The 8,435-nt window shown below is 36.6% G+C and overlaps 1 long non-coding RNA gene across 1 annotated transcript; it reads left to right on the forward strand.

The window, feature by feature from the left end:
* Positions 1-626: 626 nt before the first annotated feature.
* On the forward strand, positions 627-2,473 carry LOC122070579. The gene is made up of 2 exons (XR_006137856.1): positions 627-760; positions 1,929-2,473. It is a non-coding gene; the product is annotated as an uncharacterized LOC122070579 (long non-coding RNA).
* Positions 2,474-8,435: the final 5,962 nt, after the last annotated feature.

The following is an 8,435-nucleotide window of genomic DNA, read 5'->3' on the forward strand; positions in this document are numbered from 1 at the left end:
TACCCCTGATCTACTTAAGTGAAGAATTTGTTTTACCGCCTTTTGGTATTATCGATTCTCTGTTGGAGAAGTGTTTCTCATATACCTAATATTTGTTCCAACAAAGCAAGAAAAAAACACTAGAATATATTTTCTTTTTAACGGCACCGATACTCATCCAGTTACCCTTTTTCTTTTCTTTTCTTTTCTTTTCTTTTTTTTTTTTTTTTGGGAAAATTACATCTTTTTTCTTAAGTTTGCCAAAATTACACGTAGATCTAAAGGCGGTTTGACGGATTTACACCCCTTCCTTTGGCATTTAAAGTGTAATAATGCTGTTAGCTTTAAACAAAACGTATTAGCATTTAGTGGAAAATCTACTTAATAAGATACTCTAGAGGTATATTCAATGATGTTAATGAGCTTTTTTTTTTTTTTTTGTTGGGTGGGGGGTGGGTGAAATTACATTCCTTTTCCTGTACTATGTAGAAATTACACGTGGAACTAAAGATTTGAAGGAATTACATCTCCTCCCTTGGCATTTAAGATGTTAGTATGTTGTTAGCTTTAAACAAAACGTATTACCATTTAGTGGAAAATCAACTTAATATGATAGAACCATTATACCTTTTTATATTTTACATATCCTAAAATAACCGTTGGATTTAGGTTTGAGAGTTCTATGCGACATGGACTCCCCAACCTGCTGTAAATCTCAGCAATCTCAGGTAGAGAAGAGAGCCAAACATCTCCAGTGAGCATTTGCTTTCCTCCAACGGAGGTTTGTAAGTGAACCCTCAATCGTAATTTTTTTGATCTCACGCCTTTTCTATTTGAGGAATGAATCTAGGGTTTTGTCTCTTATTTCTCTTTGATTCTCTCGATGGTTTTTGGGCATTTCTTCTTGTTCTTCTCTCCTCAAATGTCTGAGGCAAAATTTAACACCAAATGGTTCTCCTTGCACCTGCCCAATTCATCACTGATGTAGTTTGAGGTACCCAGATTCAACATCGTCCATATTTTATAGGTCTATTAATCCTTCGTTCTCCCCTGGTTCTGAGAATCCTCAAAAGCAGAGCAACAACTCTACATTATGCTTGGGAATATATTAAACTAGTAGTCAAAGATTTAGTGTCTAGGTCTAATTATATACTAAGATTGAGACAACCTAGGTTTAATTTGTCTAGCTAGAAGGCCTTGAACAAGGCAGAGAAGTTGAATCCGATGTGGAGCTATACTAGCTTTTACCATAATGGTTTGAATTACAAGTCAAAAACAAAGGCTTGGTATTAGTAAGGATAGTAAAGTAGAGTTAAAACTTTCATATCAATTTTATATCCAATCAAACGTCTCTGTTAAATTAATTCCACTTCACTTCTCTTTAGCAAATGACTCAAAAAGGAAGAAAATTTCACTTTACTTCCCTATTGTTCACTTCTCTTTCCCATTTTCCTAACAACTAAACTGAAGAGGCCCTTTTGCCCTTTGGAGAGGTTGGACTGGGAAACTTCTTGGTTTGGTCTGTATGAATATTTCAATAGAAGCTTTACTATGATATATATGTTGGTAGACCAAAACATGAGCCTTTATCTACTTCATCAGTTTTATGCAACTGAAGGCCTTTTTGGGTAAAATCTTGATCTACATGGTCAACCCATCTCCATGTTTGGTCACGGTCCATAATGATACCATTTTGCTGCCTTAATTGTCTTGGAGATATACAGTTATGTCCATCTTTATCTGTTCATTGTGAAATAGAATAGGGTTTTTTCTTAGTCTGACAATATATCAAAAATAGATCATGACTTGGATAGTCACAAATGGTATTTGTTCAATTGCGTTAACATTTTTGTAGTTATATAAGTCAATTGGTTTCATTGTGTAAGAATACTTGATCATATATCTATAATGATTGTCATTATTTGATTTTGAACTTATTGGTATTGCAGATAAGATGTGTACTTCTAGTGCAACTTCCATGAGCCAAGTCGACGGACTGAAGTACGTTAACATTATACGCAAATGTCATAAAAGAGCTGCAATAAAGGTATCAGAGTCCTCAAATAACCCCAACGAATTGTACTACAGCTGTCCAAAGATTATCAAAGAGGAGAAATGTGGATTCTTTGCCTGGTGTGATCCCGTGAATGTGTCATCAATCATAAGTGCACATCAAACAACCTCAATCCTCATGATTTTCAATAGTGGAAGGATGAGATGAGCAGTGTGAAGATAAGATTGAGACGGTTGGAGAAATTCAATGGAACAACAAAGCTTTTTGGTCAAGTTGTTTCATGTATTGTTGTTGTTGTGTTGGTTGTGATGGTTGTAAAAAATACTTAGAAATCATTGTTAGGATGGTCGGGATGGTTGTGATGGTTGTTTTAGGATTTTGAATGGAATGGATTAGAAATTTTTGTAGAAAATATGTAATTGACTTGAATATGTGCATATTCCCATATATATGGTAATTAGAATGTTCTCTTATTTCAAACTTTGAGCTTTCCTTTTGTATGGGTGAATCACTTGATTCACATTTGTTTAAGAAAAGAAGAAGAAAAAGAAGAAGAAGAAGAAGAAGAAGGCAGCCTCATCTGAGTGTATGGTTATTTGACTTAAAATGGACCTGAAATTATTTAATTCAAGCTTTCAAACGGACAACATTTTCCCCAAAATAGTAACATATGGATATACCTGACATATATGATATCATTTTACAAATCCTTATTAATTGAGACCTATATAGCATTTTTGAATTGAATACACTACATTTGTTTGGAATATTACTTCATATCTAAGAAACCAAATCCTTCAAGAATACCTCTTGGTCTCAAAGATTGGGGCAAAACACAAGTCTTGACCCTAATCTCAATTTTAATGAAGCAGTTCAAATATCAGATATTAATTATTAAGATAAAAAATTGATGCAAAGATTTTTGGTCAATATCAACTCACAATCTCAAACAGTTGAAATTAATTGAAATAACTAAATTAAAAAACTAAAAAAATTTCCTTCCATCAATTTTAAACTCTCTCTCTCTCTCTCTCTCTCTCTCTCTCTCTCTCTCTCTCTCTCTCTCTCTCTCTCTCTCTCTCTCTCTCTCTCTCTCTCTCTCTCTCTCTCTCTCTCTCTCTATTATTCTCGTGCCCTAACCCAGTTTAATTTGAATTGTTGTGCTAGTCCTCGGACCGGAAGTGAAAAATACCACCGAGTTTTGGCTCACGGTAGCCCATTATAAAAGGGGGAGAGATGACCTCACTTGCTCGTGCATTGCTTGCCAATCCAACTGGAGGGGATTCAAGCCTTCCAACCTCAGAAGGTAAGTGACCCGACACCCTGCACCCAAATCTCGACACATACCAAAATTTCCAGAGAACCATACACATAGCCTAGGGTAACCACTCATGCAAGAACTATTTGAGGATAGCAGGCAATCAAGGCACAACACTGCCTTGACCACCGAAAACAGCCTAGGCTTGGATTTGATGGGGTGAATCTAAAGGCCTAACAAGTTGCTGAATTGGTTCTGATGCTTGTGAATCCTTGTACTTTCTCACACCTTCCTCGTGACTTATACTCCATATGAATCTAAGGAGGTGGGCCCGCATGTTCCGAATGCCGGTTTAACTCACTTTGACCGAATGGGGACCAACCAAACGGACTTTAGTGAGTGACTTACTGTATAAGTGAGAAGTGAGTTTCATTTCTCACTTCTCATTGTCCAAATCGTGGGAGAGGGAAAGGAAAGGAGAGAAAGGAAGGAAAGGGAGGAGAACAAGAAGAAGAAGAAGAAGAAGAAGAAGAAGAAGAAGAAGAAGAAGAAGAAGAGGAGGGAGGCTCACCTTTGCTCCTGGCTACACGCACCCTTGCTGGAATCTTGTCAGAGATAGGTCTTACATCTCCTACCACTCTCACTCTCACTCTTCATTTTGATCTAACTAAGTTGGGCAAGAGGTGAATTATGAAACCAGCACCTTCTTAAGCTCAAGGAATGATCATTTCACTTCCCGATATGATTGCCGAGCTCAAACCAAGTCCGGTGAACTCTAGCAACATTTGTGACCAAATGACCATCTAGGATTTCGATCGTAGTATCTCTCTAATGGCCCGATGGAATTGAGATTTCTTTATATTAAAATGGAGGTAGGAACACCCTCTACAAACTCCATGGAACACATCCCGTCGATTGGGCCCGAGCCAGAAAGCCCCAAACCCGTGGGCACATTTCCGTGTGTTCATTGGAAATACCTGGGCTTGAATCCGATGGGTTATTTTCGATGAACAGGAACACTCTTAGAAGCTCTCTACCAGTGCCACCGGATTCACCACTGATGCATCCAGTGGAATTCACATGTTTCCGGTGAGGTGAATCTGGTGACACCCTAGACTGTCAAAGTTTGACAGTACCTGCACCCTTTGGGGGTAACACCTGTGGGTCCCTTTTGATGTTCCCAACACGTATTGGTGTTCGGTTACCATTGTGCCTAGGACAAAAATGCACACGTATCCCGAGACCGATAGCGAGTGAAACAACCGGTTGACACACTTGGAACACCATTTGACAGAACACAACTACGGTGAGGGATGGTTGACTTTTGTTTTCGGAATGTTTAATTATTTTAGAATTGCTCACATGTGTTAGGATTTTCAAATGATTATTTAATTGCTTAAATGATTATGATATTCCATAATATGTTATATTATTGTATAATATATTGTTGTTGGAATTGTAATTGATATGAGATGTATGTTGTGAGACCGAATCCGGTATGGCCGAGGTGGTTCCGATACCGTGATTGCCTTATGGATGTTGCATTTATTATTTTGTGAGACAGGATCCGGTGTGGCCGAGGTGGTTCCAGTATCATGATTGCCATATGGTTATTGCATTCATGCATTGAATATGTGCATTAGATTAGATATAGTCGCGGATTACACTTTGTGGCCGATAGTAATTCTCGTATCATGTACTCTGAGACTGTATTTAGAAATAGATACGCTTCTTGGCCGATGGTACTTCTGGTGTTACGTAGTCCATACTCAACTCCTTTGTATGCTAGAATAGGTATATAATCATGGGTTACACTTTGTGCCCGATGGTATTCCGGTATCGTGTACCCTGTGACTATATTAGGAAATGGACCCACTTCGTGGCCGATGGTAATTCCGATGTTGCATAGTCCATACTAATTGTATTATTATACAAGGCATGTAGGATATTGTGGTTAGATGATATTCTCATGCTACGTCCTCTTGCCAACAGGGGTAAGGTGTTAGATAAACTAATGGTGGTATGTTCGATGAACCTTTTCAGAATGCCACACTGCAGTACGATGTGATTGTTACCGAAAGCGGGAACTTGTCCAGTGTGGTCGATGGTAATTTCGGTGTCGTGATTGCCAAGAGGGGGTTATCAGGGTTTGCTAGGTGATTGATGGTCACATTCCGAGACCGGCAGGCTCCTAATCACGACTAGGGTTTGTATCACTGGGTGATTTAAGTGCAAGTGCTAGGCCTAGGGATATAGCCTAATGTGTCATAGTAGCATTAACTAGACTTAGTTGTATTGTTAGGTGGATTAATAAACAAATGGATTGCATCATTCACATCATGGACTATGTGTTTAATTCCTGTATTCATGTCATCATAGAATATTATATATGTGAATGCTTGTGCTTGGTTGTGCATGAACCCCACCCCTCACTAAGCAAGTTGGAAGTTCACCCCATATATATGCCACTTTTTTAGATAATGATGCATGTACAGTAGTGTCATTGGGTAGTGACTCAACCTCATCGGGGCTTGACTATGGAGTAGGTGATTGGTGGATGCTAGAAGCTGAAAAGTATGATAAGGACTGTGCCTATGACTACTGTGCTTACGAGGCACCTTGAGTTGTATGGATCTCTCTTGATTATTTTGATGCCGAACTGGTGAATTGTATATTTTGGGCTTATTATTTATAAGTCGTGGATGTTTGTAAACGAATAACTTGGTTATGATTATATAATATTATTTATATTATTCCCCATTTTAATTATGATTCCGCTATTATACTTTGATTACACTGCTATTGTTTTGGTTCGTGTTGTGAGATTGTGAATGTTAAGGTACTGCTATTAGAGATCTTGGTAGGTTGGTAGGATCGGTAAGTCTCTTACTCACACCGCTGGTATTCCTAATGATAAGTTGGGCTTACTGGAATTGGGGTGTGACTCTCTCTCTCTCTCTCTCTCTCTCTCTAACATTTTAAGTCATTTACTAAATCAAGTCCTCTCTCCACACCCCCCCCCCCAAAAAAAAATAACACATACAATAGTAAGGGAGACAATTTTACCAAATAAAGAAGAAATAATTTGAAAGGAAACAAAAAATCTCAAACTTTGTGAAGGTTTGTAATGAATAACTACCTGTTTGCACTTAATCTGTTGATATTTATTGTTGGTTTCCAATATGGGGTTGTGATGGTTACTTGTAGGGGAGGGGATCCGGCTACGAAAAGTAAAAAATGACTAGATTGAGTTGCTATTAACCAATAGGGACGAAATTCCATCACATTGAATTCTAAGGTTAGTGTTAGTCTTGGTATAGTTCTTTTTTTTTTTTTTTGGTAACTAGTCTTTGTACAGTTGGGGGATGGGATAATTATGACCATCGATACTCTTAATTGTGGGTGAAGAAAAAAAATTTCTAAAACAATTTATTTTATTTTCTATGATAATTCATATATTTTATTTCAATGATTTATAGTAGGGCCTTGAAATCCGGACTTAATATATGAAAATATACCTTGTTATTGTATGGTTCTGTACCAAGACTAATTCAATGGCCAACCCAACCAAATTCAATGGCTGAGATCCCTTATTATTGTCCAGTTCTGTGAGAAGACCAATTCCATAGCCAACCCAACCTAATTCAATGGCTGAGATCCCTTAACATTATCTCCTCTAGGTCATTGTCCTTATCTTCAGCCACCTAAAACTTTATTCATAATATCGAAATTAGCCAAAGAGATTGGAGGAGGAGATATTAGTTCTTGATTTGTTATCATGGCGACCACAATTGTAACAAGGTTTGATTATATTCTTTTTGACTTTCAACTACATTTAAGGTAAATTTTTCTTAAAAGAGCAATAATAAAAATAAATAAATAATTTCTCTGGCTAGGAATAGTTATTGAATATATATATATATATATATTGCATTTGGAATCCCAAAAATATACACATATCTCATAATGTATTCTATTGTTGCCTAAAGTTAAGTCATGTTATTCAACTAAATCTATAATTGCATTTGGAATCCCAAAATAATTGGTCATATGAAACCTTAAAGTCAAGTTCTATAACAATATATTGACACTAAGATCATCAAATCAATGGAATATTCGGAAAATCTAAGCAAAAGGATGGATATAATTGAAAAAAAATTGGTTGTAGAACTCAATCGAACAAGAAAACATTGATCAATCTTAATATGTCAAGTACTTTTTTTTTATCTCATCATGAAAAATTACCATGAATAATGTATAAAAAAGAATGTTGCTTGATCACGTTCTCATACTCAAGAGGGCAAAATGACCGCCCTACCCTCTTGTTTTATGCCAATGCATGAGCCCATTATCCCCATGCTGATGTAAGGGCCACACAGCCGGGGAACAAACCCTTCCCATATTTTTGATAACAGGAAGCTTACCAATCAACACCAACATTCAAGATGAGAGGACATTAAGACACCCCCCCCCCCCCCAAAAAAAAAAAAAAGAGGCAATAATGAAGAAATGAAAGAGAGTTAGTACACTCCTCCAAGCGCACAAGCAAGCTCACCAATCGACGTCAATAAATTCAAGATGAGTTGACATAAAAGGGAGAAAAATGCAATAATTCAGTAAAGTAGAACAAGTTGACCAACATGGAGAGCTGCTTTTAGATTTTAGGCCTTCCAAACTATTGTTGGATTTTGAAATCAATGAACATAAGTGAGTCGTGCAATAGCTCAAAAACTGTCATCCTATGCAAGCTTTCCTACCTTTGAAGATTCATCACAGCGGAACAACTTTCTTGAGAGAGTTTTGGCTACATTAATCCTATTGCAATATTAAATCCCATTTTTGTCTATCAAAGCTACTTTTAAATTACATCAAATATGTATTAGTATAAAATGCAGCATCTTTTTGTAACTCCTAGGATTGACAACCAGTCTACTTAACGCAATAAAGTCACCCCCCTTTAGAAAAAAAAAGAAAAAAAAGAAGAGAAAACCAATTAATATTTATCTTTAATTATATATTATTAAATACTAACCATTTAAGGAATCAATAATATTTATTCTTAAAATTATTGATTACTTACCAATCCTCTCTCTCTCTCTCTATATATGACAACCAATTAATATTTTCTTATATTTGCATGTTTTCTTTTCTTTTTTTTATTCTAGATAAAATCTACAGATCATC

Source organism: Macadamia integrifolia, unplaced genomic scaffold (genome assembly GCF_013358625.1).
Source record: "Macadamia integrifolia cultivar HAES 741 unplaced genomic scaffold, SCU_Mint_v3 scaffold949, whole genome shotgun sequence".
Taxonomy (NCBI): domain Eukaryota; kingdom Viridiplantae; phylum Streptophyta; class Magnoliopsida; order Proteales; family Proteaceae; genus Macadamia; species Macadamia integrifolia.